Genomic DNA, 19,111 nt, shown 5'->3' on the forward strand with positions numbered 1-19,111 from the left:
ACACACACCCAGTAGAGTAGAGAACATACACCCAGTAGAGAAGACAACATACACACCCAGTAGAGAAGAGAACATACACCCAGTAGAGAAGACAACATACACACCCAGTAGAGTAGAGAACATACACCCAGTACAGTAGAGAACACACACCCAGTAGAGCACAGAACACACACCCAGTAGAGTAGAGAACACACACCCAGTAGAGTAGAGAACATACACCCAATACAGTAGAGAACACACACCCAGTAGAGTAGAGAACACACACCCAGTAGAGAAGACAACATACACACCCAGTAGAGTACAGAACACACACCCAGTAGAGTAGAGAACACACACCCAGTAGAGTAGAGAACACACATCCAGTAGAGTAGAGAACATACACCCAGTAGAGAAGACAACATACACACCCAGTAGAGGACAGAACACACACCCAGTAGAGTAGAGAACACACACCCAGTAGAGTAGAGAACATACACCCAGTAGAGTACAGAACACACACCCAGTAGAGTACAGAACACACACCCAGTAGAGTAGAAAACACACACCCAGTAGAGTAGAGAACATAGACCCAGTAGAGTAGAGAACACACATCCAGTAGAGTACAGAACACACTCCCATTAGAGTAGAGAACATACACCCAGTAGAGTAGAGAACACACACCCAGTAGAGTACAGAACACACACCCAGTAGAGTAGAGAACACACACCCAGTAGAGTAGAGAACACACACCCAGTAGAGTAGAGAACACACACCCAGTAGAGTACAGAACACACACCCAGTAGAGTACAGAACACACACCCAGTAGAGTAGAGAACACACACCCAGTAGAGTACAGAACACACACCCAGTAGAGTAGAGAACACACACCCAGTAGAGTAGAGAACACACACCCAGTAGAGTACAGATCACACACCCAGTAGAGGACAGAACACACACCCAGTAGAGAAGAGAACACACACCCAGTAGAGTAGAGAACATACACCCAGTAGAGAAGAGAACACACATCCAGTAGAGTAGAGAACATACACCCAGTAGAGAAGACAACATACACACCCAGTAGAGTACAGAACACACACCCAGTAGAGTACAGAACATACACCCAGTAGAGTACAGAACACACACCCAGTAGAGTACAGAACACACACCCAGTAGAGGACAGAACACACACCCAGTAGAGTAGAGAACACACACCCAGTAGAGTACAGAACATACACCCAGTAGAGTAGAGAAGATACACCCAGTAGAGTAGAGAACACACATCCAGTAGAGTAGAGAACACACATCCAGTAGAGTAGAGAACACACACCCAGTAGAGTACAGAACATACACCCAGTAGAGTAGAGAACACACACCCAGTAGAGTACAGAACACACACCCAGTAGAGTACAGAACATACACCCAGTAGAGTAGAGAACACACATCCAGTAGAGTAGAGAACATACACCCAGTAGAGAAGAGAACACACATCCAGTAGAGTACAGAACATACACCCAGTAGAGTACAGAACACACACCCAGTAGAGTAGAGAACACACATCCAGTAGAGTAGAGAACATACACCCAGTAGAGAAGACAACATACACACCCAGTAGAGTACAGAACACACACCCAGTAGAGTACAGAACATACACCCAGTAGAGTACAGAACACACACCCAGTAGAGTACAGAACACACACCCAGTAGAGTACAGAACACACACCCAGTAGAGTAGAGAACACACACCCAGTAGAGTACAGAACACACACCCAGTAGAGTACAGAACATACACCCAGTAGAGTACAGAACACACACCCAGTAGAGGATGGAACACACACCCAGTAGAGTACAGAACACACACCCAGTAGAGTAGAGAACACACACCCAGTAAAGTACAGAACACACACCCAGTAGAGTACAGAACATACACCCAGTAGAGTACAGAACACACACCCAGTAGAGTAGAGAACACACACCCAGTAGAGTACAGAACACACACCCAGTAGAGTACAGAACACACACCCAGTAGAGTACAGAACACACACCCAGTAGAGTAGAGAACACACACCCAGTAGAGTACAGAACACACACCCAGTAGAGTAGAGAACACACACCCAGTAGAGTAGAGAACACACACCCAGTAGAGTACAGATCACACACCCAGTAGAGGACAGAACACACACCCAGTAGAGAAGAGAACACACACCCAGTAGAGTAGAGAACATACACCCAGTAGAGAAGAGAACACACATCCAGTAGAGTAGAGAACATACACCCAGTAGAGAAGACAACATACACACCCAGTAGAGTACAGAACACACACCCATTAGAGTACAGAACATACACCCAGTAGAGTACAGAACACACACCCAGTAGAGTACAGAACACACACCCAGTAGAGGACAGAACACACACACAGTAGAGTAGAGAACACACACCCAGTAGAGTACAGAACATACACCCAGTAGAGTAGAGTACATACACCCAGTAGAGTAGAGAACACACATCCAGTAGAGTAGAGAACACACACCCAGTAGAGTACAGAACATACACCCAGTAGAGTAGAGAACACACACCCAGTAGAGTACAGAACACACACCCAGTAGAGTACAGAACACACACCCAGTAGAGTAGAGAACACACACACAGTAGAGTAGAGAAAATAGACCCAGTAGAGTAGAGAACATAGACCCAGTAGAGTAGAGAACACACATCCAGTAGAGTACAGAACACACTCCCGTTAGAGTACTGAACATACACCCAGTAGAGTAGAGAACACACACCCAGTAGAGTAGAGAACATACACCCAGTAGAGTAGAGAACACACACCCAGTAGAGTACAGAACACACACCCAGTAGAGTAGAGAACACACACCCAGTAGAGTAGAGAACACACACCCAGTAGAGTAGAGAACACACACCCAGTAGAGTACAGAACACACACCCAGTAGAGTACAGAACACACACCCAGTAGAGTAGAGAACACACACCCAGTAGAGTAGAGAACATACACCCAGTAGAGTAGAGAACACACATCCAGTAGAGTAGAGAACACACACCCAGTAGAGTACAGAACACACACCCAGTAGAGTACAGAACACACACCCAGTAGAGTACAGAACACACACCCAGTAGAGTAGAGAACACACACCCAGTAGAGTACAGAACACACACCCAGTAGAGTAGAGAACACACACCCAGTAGAGTAGAGAACACACACCCAGTAGAGTACAGATCACACACCCAGTAGAGGACAGAACACACACCCAGTAGAGAAGAGAACACACACCCAGTAGAGTAGAGAACATACACCCAGTAGAGAAGAGAACACACATCCAGTAGAGTAGAGAACATACACCCAGTAGAGTAGACAACATACACACCCAGTAGAGTACAGAACACACACCCAGTAGAGTACAGAACATACACCCAGTAGAGTACAGAACACACACCCAGTAGAGTACAGAACACACACCCAGTAGAGGACAGAACACACACCCAGTAGAGGACAGAACACACACCCAGTAGAGTAGAGAACACACACCCAGTAGAGTACAGAACATACACCCAGTAGAGTAGAGAACATACACCCAGTAGAGTAGAGAACACACATCCAGTAGAGTAGAGAACACACATCCAGTAGAGTAGAGAACACACACCCAGTAGAGTACAGAACATACACCCAGTAGAGTAGAGAACACACACCCAGTAGAGTACAGAACACACACCCAGTAGAGTACAGAACATACACCCAGTAGAGTAGAGAACACACATCCAGTAGAGTAGAGAACATACACCCAGTAGAGAAGAGAACACACATCCAGTAGAGTAGAGAACATACACCCAGTAGAGTACAGAACACACACCCAGTAGAGTAGAGAACACACATCCAGTAGAGTAGAGAACATACACCCAGTAGAGAAGACAACATACACACCCAGTAGAGTACAGAACACACACCCAGTAGAGTACAGAACATACACCCAGTAGAGTACAGAACACACACCCAGTAGAGTATAGAACACACACCCAGTAGAGTACAGAACACACACCCAGTAGAGTAGAGAACACACACCCAGTAGAGTACAGAACACACACCCAGTAGAGTACAGAACATACACCCAGTAGAGTACAGAACACACACCCAGTAGAGGATGTAACACACACCCAGTAGAGTACAGAACACACACCCAGTAGAGTAGAGAACACACACCCAGTAAAGTACAGAACACGCACCCAGTAGAGTACAGAACATACACCCAGTAGAGTACAGAACACACACCCAGTAGAGTAGAGAACACACACCCAGTAGAGTACAGAACACACACCCAGTAGAGTACAGAACACACACCCAGTAGAGTACAGAACACACACCCAGTAGAGTAGAGAACACACACCCAGTAGAGTACAGAACACACACCCAGTAGAGTAGAGAACACACACCCAGTAGAGTAGAGAACACACACCCAGTAGAGTACAGATCACACACCCAGTAGAGGACAGAACACACACCCAGTAGAGAAGAGAACACACACCCAGTAGAGTAGAGAACATACACCCAGTAGAGAAGAGAACACACATCCAGTAGAGTAGAGAACATACACCCAGTAGAGAAGACAACATACACACCCAGTAGAGTACAGAACACACACCCAGTAGAGTACAGAACATACACCCAGTAGAGTACAGAACACACACCCAGTAGAGTACAGAACACACACCCAGTAGAGGACAGAACACACACACAGTAGAGTAGAGAACACACACCCAGTAGAGTAGAGAACACACACCCAGTAGAGTAGAGAACATACACCCAGTAGAGAACAGAACACACACCCAGTAGAGTAGAGAACATACAGCCAGTAGAGTAGAGAACATACACCCAGTAGAGTACAGAACACACACCCAGTAGAGGACAGAACACACACCCAGTAGAGGACAGAACACACACCCAGTAGAGTACAGAACATACACCCAGTAGAGTAGAGAACACACACCCAGTAGAGTAGAGAACACACACCCAGTAGAGTAGAGAACACACATCCAGTAGAGTAGAGAACATACACCCAGTAGAGTAGAGAACACACATCCAGTAGAGTAGAGAACATACACCCAGTAGAGTAGAGAACATACATCCAGTAGAGGACAGAACACACATCCAGTAGAGTAGAGAACACACACCCAGTAGAGGACAGAACACACACCCAGTAGAGTACAGAACACACACCCAGTAGAGTAGAGAACATACACCCAGTAGAGTAGAGAACACACACCCAGTAGAGGACAGAACATACACCCAGCAGAGTACAGAACACACACCCAGTAGAGTAGAGAACACACACCCAGTAGAGTAGAGAACATACACCCAGTAGAGTAGAGAACACACACCCAGTAGAGTAGAGAACATACACCCAGTAGAGTAGAGAACACACATCCAGTAGAGTAGAGAACATACACCCAGTAGAGTAGAGAACATACATCCAGTAGAGGACAGAACACACATCCAGTAGAGTAGAGAACACACACCCAGTAGAGGACAGAACACACACCCAGTAGAGTACAGAACACACACCCAGTAGAGGACAGAACACACACCCAGTAGAGTAGAGAACACACACCCAGTAGAGTACAGAACATACACCCAGTAGAGTAGAGAACATACACCCAGTAGAGTAGAGAACACACATCCAGTAGAGTAGAGAACACACATCCAGTAGAGTAGAGAACACACACCCAGTAGAGTACAGAACATACACCCAGTAGAGTAGAGAACACACACCCAGTAAAGTACAGAACACACACCCAGTAGAGTACAGAACATACACCCAGTAGAGTAGAGAACACACATCCAGTAGAGTAGAGAACATACACCCAGTAGAGAAGAGAACACACATCCAGTAGAGTAGAGAACATACACCCAGTAGAGTACAGAACACACACCCAGTAGAGTAGAGAACACACATCCAGTAGAGTAGAGAACATACACCCAGTAGAGAAGACAACATACACACCCAGTAGAGTACAGAACACACACCCAGTAGAGTACAGAACATACACCCAGTAGAGTACAGAACACACACCCAGTAGAGTACAGAACACACACCCAGTAGAGTAGAGAACACACACCCAGTAGAGTACAGAACACACACCCAGTAGAGTACAGAACATACACCCAGTAGAGTACAGAACACACACCCAGTAGAGGATGGAACACACACCCAGTAGAGTACAGAACACACACCCAGTAGAGTAGAGAACACACACCCAGTAGAGTACAGAACACACACCCAGTAGAGTACAGAACATACACCCAGTAGAGTACAGAACACACACCCAGTAGAGTAGAGAACACACACCCAGTAGAGTACAGAACACACACCCAGTAGAGTACAGAACACACACCCAGTAGAGTACAGAACACACACCCAGTAGAGTAGAGAACACACACCCAGTAGAGTACAGAACACACACCCAGTAGAGTAGAGAACACACACCCAGTAGAGTAGAGAACACACACCCAGTAGAGTACAGATCACACACCCAGTAGAGGACAGAACACACACCCAGTAGAGAAGAGAACACACACCCAGTAGAGTAGAGAACATACACCCAGTAGAGAAGAGAACACACATCCAGTAGAGTAGAGAACATACACCCAGTAGAGAAGACAACATACACACCCAGTAGAGTACAGAACACACACCCAGTAGAGTACAGAACATACACCCAGTAGAGTACAGAACACACACCCAGTAGAGTACAGAACACACACCCAGTAGAGGACAGAACACACACCCAGTAGAGTAGAGAACACACACCCAGTAGAGTACAGAACATACACCCAGTAGAGTAGAGAACATACACCCAGTAGAGTAGAGAACACACATCCAGTAGAGTAGAGAACACACACCCAGTAGAGTACAGAACATACACCCAGTAGAGTAGAGAACACACACCCAGTAGAGTAGAGAACACACACCCAGTAGAGTACAGAACACACACCCAGTAGAGTACAGAACATACACCCAGTAGAGTAGAGAACACACATCCAGTAGAGTAGAGAACATACACCCAGTAGAGAAGAGAACACACATCCAGTAGAGTAGAGAACATACACCCAGTAGAGTACAGAACACACACCCAGTAGAGTAGAGAACACACATCCAGTAGAGTAGAGAACATACACCCAGTAGAGAAGAGAACACACATCCAGTAGAGTAGAGAACATACACCCAGTAGAGAAGACAACATACACACCCAGTAGAGTACAGAACACACACCCAGTAGAGTACAGAACATACACCCAGTAGAGTACCGAACACACACCCAGTAGAGTACAGAACACACACCCAGTAGAGTACAGAACACACACCCAGTAGAGTAGAGAACACACACCCAGTAGAGTACAGAACACACACCCAGTAGAGTACAGAACATACACCCAGTAGAGTACAGAACACACACCCAGTAGAGGATGGAACACACACCCAGTAGAGTACAGAACACACACCCAGTAGAGTAGAGAACACACACCCAGTAGAGTACAGAACACACACCCAGTAGAGTACAGAACATACACCCAGTAGAGTACAGAACACACACCCAGTAGAGTAGAGAACACACACCCAGTAGAGTAGAGAACATACACCCAGTAGAGTAGAGAACACACACCCAGTAGAGGACAGAACATACACCCAGTAGAGTACAGAACACACACCCAGTAGAGTAGAGAACACACACCCAGTAGAGTAGAGAACATACACCCAGTAGAGTAGAGAACACACACCCAGTAGAGTAGAGAACATACACCCAGTAGAGGACAGAACACACACCCAGTAGAGTAGAGAACATACATCCAGTAGAGTAGAGAACATACACCCAGTAGAGTACAGAACACACACCCAGTAGAGGACAGAACACACACCCAGTAGAGGACAGAACACACACCCAGTAGAGTACAGAACATACACCCAGTAGAGTAGAGAACACACACCCAGTAGAGTAGAGAACACACACCCAGTAGAGTAGAGAACACACATCCAGTAGAGTAGAGAACATACACCCAGTAGAGTAGAGAACACACATCCAGTAGAGTAGAGAACATACACCCAGTAGAGTAGAGAACATACATCCAGTAGAGGACAGAACACACATCCAGTAGAGTAGAGAACACACACCCAGTAGAGGACAGAACACACACCCAGTAGAGTACAGAACACACACCCAGTAGAGTAGAGAACACACACCCAGTAGAGTATAGAACATACACCCAGTAGAGTAGAGAACACACACCCAGTAGAGTACAGAACACACACCCAGTAGAGTAGAGAACATACACCCAGTAGAGTAGAGAACACACATCCAGTAGAGTAGAGAACATACACCCAGTAGAGTACAGAACACACATCCAGTAGAGTAGAGAACATACACCCAGTAGAGTACAGAATACACACCCAGTAGAGTACAGAACACACACCCAGTAGAGTAGAGAACATACACCCAGTAGAGTAGAGAACACACACCCAGTAGAGTAGAGAACACACACCCAGTAGAGTAGAGAACACACATCCAGTAGAGTAGAGAACATACACCCAGTAGAGTAGAGAACACACATCCAGTAGAGTAGAGAACATACACCCAGTAGAGTAGAGAACATACATCCAGTAGAGGACAGAACACACATCCAGTAGAGTAGAGAACACACACCCAGTAGAGGACAGAACACACACCCAGTAGAGTACAGAACACACACCCAGTAGAGTAGAGAACACACACCCAGTAGAGTATAGAACATACACCCAGTAGAGTAGAGAACACACACCCAGTAGAGTACAGAACACACACCCAGTAGAGTAGAGAACATACACCCAGTAGAGTAGAGAACACACATCCAGTAGAGTAGAGAACATACACCCAGTAGAGTACAGAACACACATCCAGTAGAGTAGAGAACATACACCCAGTAGAGTACAGAATACACACCCAGTAGAGTACAGAACACACACCCAGTAGAGTAGAGAACATACACCCAGTAGAGTAGAGAACACACACCCAGTAGAGTAGAGAACATACACCCAGTAGAGTAGAGAACACACATCCAGTAGAGTAGAGAACATACACCCAGTAGAGAAGAGAACACACATCCAGTAGAGTAGAGAACATACACCCAGTAGAGAAGACAACATACACACCCAGTAGAGTACAGAACACACACCCAGTAGAGTAGAGAACATACACCCAGTAGAGTAGAGAACACACATCCAGTAGAGTAGAGAACACACATCCAGTAGAGTAGAGAACACACACCCAGTAGAGTACAGAACATACACCCAGTAGAGTAGAGAACACACACCCAGTAAAGTACAGAACACACACCCAGTAGAGTACAGAACATACACCCAGTAGAGTAGAGAACACACATCCAGTAGAGTAGAGAACATACACCCAGTAGAGAAGAGAACACACATCCAGTAGAGTAGAGAACATACACCCAGTAGAGTACAGAACACACACCCAGTAGAGTAGAGAACACACATCCAGTAGAGTAGAGAACATACACCCAGTAGAGAAGACAACATACACACCCAGTAGAGTACAGAACACACACCCAGTAGAGTACAGAACATACACCCAGTAGAGTACAGAACACACACCCAGTAGAGTACAGAACACACACCCAGTAGAGTAGAGAACACACACCCAGTAGAGTACAGAACACACACCCAGTAGAGTACAGAACATACACCCAGTAGAGTACAGAACACACACCCAGTAGAGGATGGAACACACACCCAGTAGAGTACAGAACACACACCCAGTAGAGTAGAGAACACACACCCAGTAGAGTACAGAACACACACCCAGTAGAGTACAGAACATACACCCAGTAGAGTACAGAACACACACCCAGTAGAGTAGAGAACACACACCCAGTAGAGTACAGAACACACACCCAGTAGAGTACAGAACACACACCCAGTAGAGTACAGAACACACACCCAGTAGAGTAGAGAACACACACCCAGTAGAGTACAGAACACACACCCAGTAGAGTAGAGAACACACACCCAGTAGAGTAGAGAACACACACCCAGTAGAGTACAGATCACAAACCCAGTAGAGGACAGAACACACACCCAGTAGAGAAGAGAACACACACCCAGTAGAGTAGAGAACATACACCCAGTAGAGAAGAGAACACACATCCAGTAGAGTAGAGAACATACACCCAGTAGAGAAGACAACATACACACCCAGTAGAGTACAGAACACACACCCAGTAGAGTACAGAACATACACCCAGTAGAGTACAGAACACACACCCAGTAGAGTACAGAACACACACCCAGTAGAGGACAGAACACACACCCAGTAGAGTAGAGAACACACACCCAGTAGAGTACAGAACATACACCCAGTAGAGTAGAGAACATACACCCAGTAGAGTAGAGAACACACATCCAGTAGAGTAGAGAACACACACCCAGTAGAGTACAGAACATACACCCATTAGAGTAGAGAACACACACCCAGTAGAGTAGAGAACACACACCCAGTAGAGTACAGAACACACACCCAGTAGAGTACAGAACATACACCCAGTAGAGTAGAGAACACACATCCAGTAGAGTAGAGAACATACACCCAGTAGAGAAGAGAACACACATCCAGTAGAGTAGAGAACATACACCCAGTAGAGTACAGAACACACACCCAGTAAAGTAGAGAACACACATCCAGTAGAGTAGAGAACATACACCCAGTAGAGAAGAGAACACACATCCAGTAGAGTAGAGAACATACACCCAGTAGAGAAGACAACATACACACCCAGGAGAGTACAGAACACACACCCAGTAGAGTACAGAACATACACCCAGTAGAGTACCGAACACACACCCAGTAGAGTACAGAACACACACCCAGTAGAGTACAGAACACACACCCAGTAGAGTAGAGAACACACACCCAGTAGAGTACAGAACACACACCCAGTAGAGTACAGAACATACACCCAGTAGAGTACAGAACACACACCCAGTAGAGGATGGAACACACACCCAGTAGAGTACAGAACACACACCCAGTAGAGTAGAGAACACACACCCAGTAGAGTACAGAACACACACCCAGTAGAGTACAGAACATACACCCAGTAGAGTACAGAACACACACCCAGTAGAGTAGAGAACACACACCCAGTAGAGTAGAGAACATACACCCAGTAGAGTAGAGAACACACACCCAGTAGAGGACAGAACATACACCCAGTAGAGTACAGAACACACACCCAGTAGAGTAGAGAACACACACCCAGTAGAGTAGAGAACATACACCCAGTAGAGTAGAGAACACACACCCAGTAGAGTAGAGAACATACACCCAGTAGAGGACAGAACACACACCCAGTAGAGTAGAGAACATACATCCAGTAGAGTAGAGAACATACACCCAGTAGAGTACAGAACACACACCCAGTAGAGGACAGAACACACACCCAGTAGAGGACAGAACACACACCCAGTAGAGTACAGAACATACACCCAGTAGAGTAGAGAACACACACCCAGTAGAGTAGAGAACACACACCCAGTAGAGTAGAGAACACACATCCAGTAGAGTAGAGAACATACACCCAGTAGAGTAGAGAACACACATCCAGTAGAGTAGAGAACATACACCCAGTAGAGTAGAGAACATACATCCAGTAGAGGACAGAACACACATCCAGTAGAGTAGAGAACACACACCCAGTAGAGGACAGAACACACACCCAGTAGAGTACAGAACAAACACCCAGTAGAGTAGAGAACACACACCCAGTAGAGTATAGAACATACACCCAGTAGAGTAGAGAACACACACCCAGTAGAGTACAGAACACACACCCAGTAGAGTAGAGAACATACACCCAGTAGAGTAGAGAACACACATCCAGTAGAGTAGAGAACATACACCCAGTAGAGTACAGAACACACATCCAGTAGAGTAGAGAACATACACCCAGTAGAGTACAGAATACACACCCAGTAGAGTACAGAACACACACCCAGTAGAGTAGAGAACATACACCCAGTAGAGTAGAGAACACACACCCAGTAGAGTAGAGAACACACATCCAGTAGAGTAGAGAACATACACCCAGTAGAGAAGAGAACACACATCCAGTAGAGTAGAGAACATACACCCAGTAGAGAAGACAACATACACACCCAGTAGAGTACAGAACACACACCCAGTAGAGTACAGAACATACACCCAGTAGAGTACAGAACACACACCCAGTAGAGTACAGAACACACACCCAGTAGAATATAGAACACACATCCAGTAGAGTAGAGAACACACACCCAGTAGAGTACAGAACATACACCCAGTAGAGTAGAGAACACACACCCAGTAGAGTACAGAACACACACCCAGTAGAGTACAGAACACACACCCAGTAGAGTAGAGAACACACACCCAGTAGAGTAGAGAACACACACCCAGTAGAGTACAGAACACACACCCAGTAGAGTACAGAACATACACCCAGTAGAGTAGAGAACACACACCCAGTAGAGTAGAGAACACACACCCAGTAGAGTAGAGAACAGACACCCAGTAGAGTAGAGAACACACACCCAGTAGAGGACAGAACATACACCCAGTAGAGGACAGAACACACACCCAGTAGAGTAGAGAACATACATCCAGTAGAGTAATGAACACACACCCAGTAGAGTAGAGAACACACACCCAGTAGAGTACAGAACACACACCCAGTAGAGTACAGAACATACACCCAGTAGAGTACAGAACACACACCCAGTAGAGTACAGAACACACACCCAGTAGAGTAGAGAACATACACCCAGTAGAGGACAGAACACAAACCCAGTAGAGGACAGAACACACACCCAGTAGAGTAGAGAACACACACCCAGTAGAGTACAGAACACACACCCAGTAGAGTATAGAACATACACCCAGTAGAGTAGAGAACACACACCCTGTAGAGTAGAGAACACACACCCAGTAGAGTAGAGAACATACACCCAGTAGAGTAGAGAACACACACCCAGTAGAGGACAGAACATACACCCAGTAGAGGACAGAACACACACCCAGTAGAGTAGAGAACATACATCCAGTAGAGTAGAGAACACACACCCAGTAGAGTAGAGAACACACACCCAGTAGAGTAGAGAACAAACATCCAGTAGAGTAGAGAACATACACCCAGTAGAGTAGAGAACACACACCCAGTAGAGTAGAGAACACACACCCAGTAGAGTAGAGAACAAACATCCAGTAGAGTAGAGAACATACACCCAGTAGAGTAGAGAACACACACCCAGTAGAGGACAGAACACACACCCAGTATTGTAGAGAACACACACCCAGTAGAGTAGAGATCATACACCCAGTAGAGTAGAGAACACACACCCAGTAGAGTAGAGAACACACACCCAGTAGAGTACAGAACACACACCCAGTAGAGTAGAGAACACACACCCAGTAGAGAACATACACCCAGTAGAGTAGAGAACACACACCCAGTAGAGTAGAGAACACACACCCAGTAGAGTAGAGAACACACCCAGTAGAGTACAGAACACACACCCAGTAGAGGACAGAACAAACACCCAGTAGAGTAGAGAACATACACCCAGTAGAGTAGAGAACACACACCCAGTACAGTAGAGAACACACACCCAGTAGAGTACAGAACATACACCCAGTAGAGGACAGAACACACACCCAGTAGAGTAGAGAACACACACCCAGTAGAGTAGAGAACACACACCCAGTAGAGTAGAGAACACACACCCAGTAGAGTAGAGAACATACACCCAGTAGAGTAGAGAACACACACCCAGTAGAGTAGAGAACACACACCCAGTAGAGTACAGAACACACACCCAGTAGAGTACAGAACACACACCCAGTAGAGTAGAGAACATACACCCAGTAGAGTAGAGAACACACACCCAGTAGAGTAGAGAACACACACCCAGTAGAGTACAGAACACACACCCAGTAGAGGACAGAACATACACCCAGTAGAGGACAGAACACACACCCAGTAGAGTAGAGAACACACACCCAGTAGAGTAGAGAACACACACCCAGTAGAGTACAGAACACACACCCAGTAGAGTAGAGAACACACACCCAGTAGAGTACAGAATACACACCCAGTAGAGGACAGAACACACACCCAGTAGAGTACAGAACACACACCCAGTAGAGTGCAGAACACACACCCAGTAGAGTAGAGAACATACACCCAGTAGAGTAGAGAACATACACCCAGTAGAGTAGAGAAAACACACCCAGTAGAGTAGAGAACACACACCCAGTAGAGTAGAGAACATACACCCAGTAGAGTACAGAACACACACCCAGTAGAGCACAGAACACACACCCAGTAGAGTAGAGAGCACACACCCAGTAGAGTAGAGAACATACACCCAGTAGAGTAGAGAACACACACCCAGTAGAGTACAGAACACACATCCATTAGAGTAGAGAACACACACCCAGTAGAGTAGAGAACACACACCCAGTAGAGTAGAGAACACACACCCAGTAGAGTAGAGAACATACATCCAGTAGAGTACAGAACATACACCCAGTAGAGTACAGAACACACAACCAGTAGAGTAGAGAACACACACCCAGTAGAGTAGAGAACACACACCCAGTAGAGGACAGAACACACACCCAGTAGAGGACAGAACACACACCCAGTAGAGTACAGAACATACACCCAGTAGAGTAGAGAACATACACCCAGTAGAGGACAGAATACACACCCAGTAGAGTACAGAACACACACCCAGTAGAGTAGAGAACATACACCCAGTAGAGTACAGAACACACACCCAGTAGAGTAGAGAACATACACCCAGTAGAGTAGAGAACACACACCCAGTAGAGTAGAGAACATACACCCAGTAGAGTAGAGAACACACATCCAGTAGAGTAGAGAACATACACCCAGTAGAGAAGAGAACACACATCCAGTAGAGTAGAGAACATACACCCAGTAGAGAAGACAATATACACACCCAGTAGAGTACAGAACACACACCCAGTAGAGTACAGAACATACACCCAGTAGAGTACAGAACACACACCCAGTAGAGTACAGAACACACACCCAGTAGAATAGAGAACACACATCCAGTAGAGTAGAGAACACACACCCAGTAGAGTACAGAACATACACCCAGTAGAGTAGAGAACACACACCCAGTAGAGTACAGAACACACACCCAGTAGAGTACAGAACACACACCCAGTAGAGTAGAGAACACACACCCAGTAGAGTAGAGAACACACACCCAGTAGAGTACAGAACACACACCCAGTAGAGTACAGAACACACACCCAGTAGAGTAGAGAACACACACCCAGTAGAGTAGAGAACACACACCCAGTAGAGTAGAGAACATACACCCAGTAGAGTAGAGAACACACACCCAGTAGAGGACAGAACATACACCCAGTAGAGGACAGAACACACACCCAGTAGAGTAGAGAACATACATCCAGTAGAGTAGAGAACACACACCCAGTAGAGTAGAAAACACACACCCAGTAGAGTACAGACCACACACCCAGTAGAGTACAGAACATACACCCAGTAGAGTACAGAACACACACCCAGTAGAGTACAGAACACACACCCAGTAGAGTAGAGAACATACACCCAGTAGAGGACAGAACACAAACCCAGTAGAGGACAGAACACACACCCAGTAGAGTAGAGAACACACACCCAGTAGAGTACAGAACACACACCCAGTAGAGTATAGAACATACACCCAGTAGAGTAGAGAACACACACCCAGTAGAGTAGAGAACACACACCCAGTAGAGTAGAGAACATACACCCAGTAGAGTAGAGAACACACACCCAGTAGAGGACAGAACATACACCCAGTAGAGGACAGAACACACACCCAGTAGAGTAGAGAACATACATCCAGTAGAGTAGAGAACACACACCCAGTAGAGTAGAGAACACACACCCAGTAGAGTAGAGAACAAACATCCAGTAGAGTAGAGAACATACACCCAGTAGAGTAGAGAACACACACCCAGTAGAGTAGAGAACACACACCCAGTAGAGTAGAGAACAAACATCCAGTAGAGTAGAGAACATACACCCAGTAGAGTAGAGAACACACACCCAGTAGAGGACAGAACACACACCCAGTATTGTAGAGAACACACAACCAGTAGAGTAGAGATCATACACCCAGTAGAGTAGAGAACACACACCCAGTAGAGTAGAGAACACACACCCAGTAGAGTACAGAACACACACCCAGTAGAGTACAGAACACACACCCAGTAGAGAACATACACCCAGTAGAGTAGAGAACACACACCCAGTAGAGTAGAGAACACACACCCAGTAGAGTAGAGAACACACACCCAGTAGAGTACAGAACACACACCCAGTAGAGGACAGATGAAACACCCAGTAGAGTAGAGAACATACCCCCAGTAGAGTAGAGAACACACACCCAGTACAGTAGAGAACACACACCCAGTAGAGTACAGAACATACACCCAGTAGAGGACAGAACACACACCCAGTAGAGTAGAGAACACACACCCAGTAGAGTAGAGAACACACACCCAGTAGAGTAGAGAACATACACCCAGTAGAGTAGAGAACACACACCCAGTAGAGTAGAGAACACACACCCAGTAGAGTAGAGAACACACACCCAGTAGAGTACAGAACACACACCCAGTAGAGTACAGAACACACACCCAGTAGAGTAGAGAACATACACCCAGTAGAGTAGAGAACACACACCCAGTAGAGTAGAGAACACACACCCAGTAGAGTACAGAACACACACCCAGTAGAGGACAGAACATACACCCAGTAGAGGACAGAACACACACCCAGTAGAGTAGAGAACACACACCCAGTAGAGTAGAGAACACACACCCAGTAGAGTACAGAACACACACCCAGTAGAGTAGAGAACACACACCCAGTAGAGTACAGAATACACACCCAGTAGAGGAGAGAACACACACCCAGTAGAGTAGAGAACACACACCCAGTAGAGTAGAGAACATACACCCAGTAGAGTAGAGAACACACACCCAGTAGAGTACAGAACACACATCCAGTAGAGTAGAGAACACACACCCAGTAGAGTAGAGAACACACACCCAGTAGAGTAGAGAACACACACCCAGTAGAGTAGAGAACATACATCCAGTAGAGTACAGAACATACACCCAGTAGAGTACAGAACACACAACCAGTAGAGTAGAGAACACACACCCAGTAGAGTAGAGAACACACACCCAGTAGAGGACAGAACACACACCCAGTAGAGGACAGAACACACACCCAGTAGAGTAGAGAACATACATCCAGTAGAGTACAGAACATACACCCAGTAGAGTACAGAACACACAACCAGTAGAGTAGAGAACACACACCCAGTAGAGTAGAGAACACACACCCAGTAGAGGACAGAACACACACCCAGTAGAGGACAGAACATACACCCAGTAGAGTACAGAACACACACCCAGTAGAGTAGAGAACATACACCCAGTAGAGTAGAGAACACACACCCAGTAGAGTAGAGAACATACACCCAGTAGAGGACAGAACACACACCCAGTAGAGTAGAGAACACACACCCAGTAGAGTAGAGAACACACACCCAGTAGAGTAGAGAACATACATCCAGTAGAGTAGAGAACATACACCCAGTAGAGTACAGAACACACACCCAGTAGAGTAGAGAACACACACCCAGTAGAGTAGAGAACACACACCCAGTAGAGGACAGAACACACACCCAGTAGAGGACAGAACACACACCCAGTAGAGTACAGAACATACTCCCAGTAGAGTAGAGAACATACACCCAGTAGAGTACAGAACACACACCCAGTAGAGTAGAGAACATACACCCAGTAGAGTAGAGAACACACACCCAGTAGAGTAGAGAACATACACCCAGTAGAGTAGAGAACACACACCCAGTAGAGTAGAGAACAAACATCCAGTAGAGTAGAGAACATACACCCAGTAGAGTAGAGAACACACACCCAGTAGAGTAGAGAACACACACCCAGTAGAGTAGAGAACAAACATCCAGTAGAGTAGAGAACATACACCCAGTAGAGTAGAGAACACACACCCAGTAGAGGACAGAACACACACCCAGTAGAGTAGAGAACACACACCCAGTAGAGTAGAGAACATACACCCAGTAGAGTAGAGAACACACACCCAGTAGAGTAGAGATTACACACCCAGTAGAGTACAGAACACACACCCAGTAGAGTACAGAACATACACCCAGTAGATAACATACACCCAGTAGAGTAGAGAACACACACCCAGTAGAGTAGAGAACACACACCCAGTAGAGTACAGAACACACACCCAGTAGAGGACAGAACACACACCCAGTAGAGTAGAAAACATACACCCAGTAGAGTAGAGAACACACACCCAGTACAGTAGAGAACACACACCCAGTAGAGAAGACAACATACACACCCAGTAGAGTAGAGAACACACACCCAGTAGAGTAGAGAACACACACCCAGTAGAGTAGAGAACATACACCCAGTAGAGTAGAGAACACACACCCAGTAGAGTAGAGAACACACACCCAGTAGAGTACAGAACACACACCCAGTAGAGTACAGAACACACACCCAGTAGAGTAGAGAACATACACCCAGTAGAGTAGAGAACACACACCCAGTAGAGTAGAGAACACACACCCAGTAGAGTAGAGAACATACACCCAGTAGAGTACAGAACACACACCCAGTAGAGCACAGAACACACACCCAGTAGAGCAGAGAACACACACCCAGTAGAGTAGAGAACATACACCCAGTAGAGTAGAGAACACACACCCAGTAGAGTACAGAACACACATCCAGTAGAGTAGAGAACACACACCCAGTAGAGTAGAGAACACACACCCAGTAGAGTAGAGAACATACACCCAGTAGAGTACAGAACACACACCCAGTAGAGTAGAGAACACACACCCAGTAGAGTAGAGAACATACACCCAGTAGAGGACAGACCACACACCCAGTAGAGTAGAGAACACACACCCAGTAGAGTAGA

This window comes from Salvelinus fontinalis, chromosome 16 (genome assembly GCF_029448725.1).
Source record: "Salvelinus fontinalis isolate EN_2023a chromosome 16, ASM2944872v1, whole genome shotgun sequence".
Classification (NCBI taxonomy): Eukaryota; Metazoa; Chordata; class Actinopteri; order Salmoniformes; family Salmonidae; genus Salvelinus; species Salvelinus fontinalis.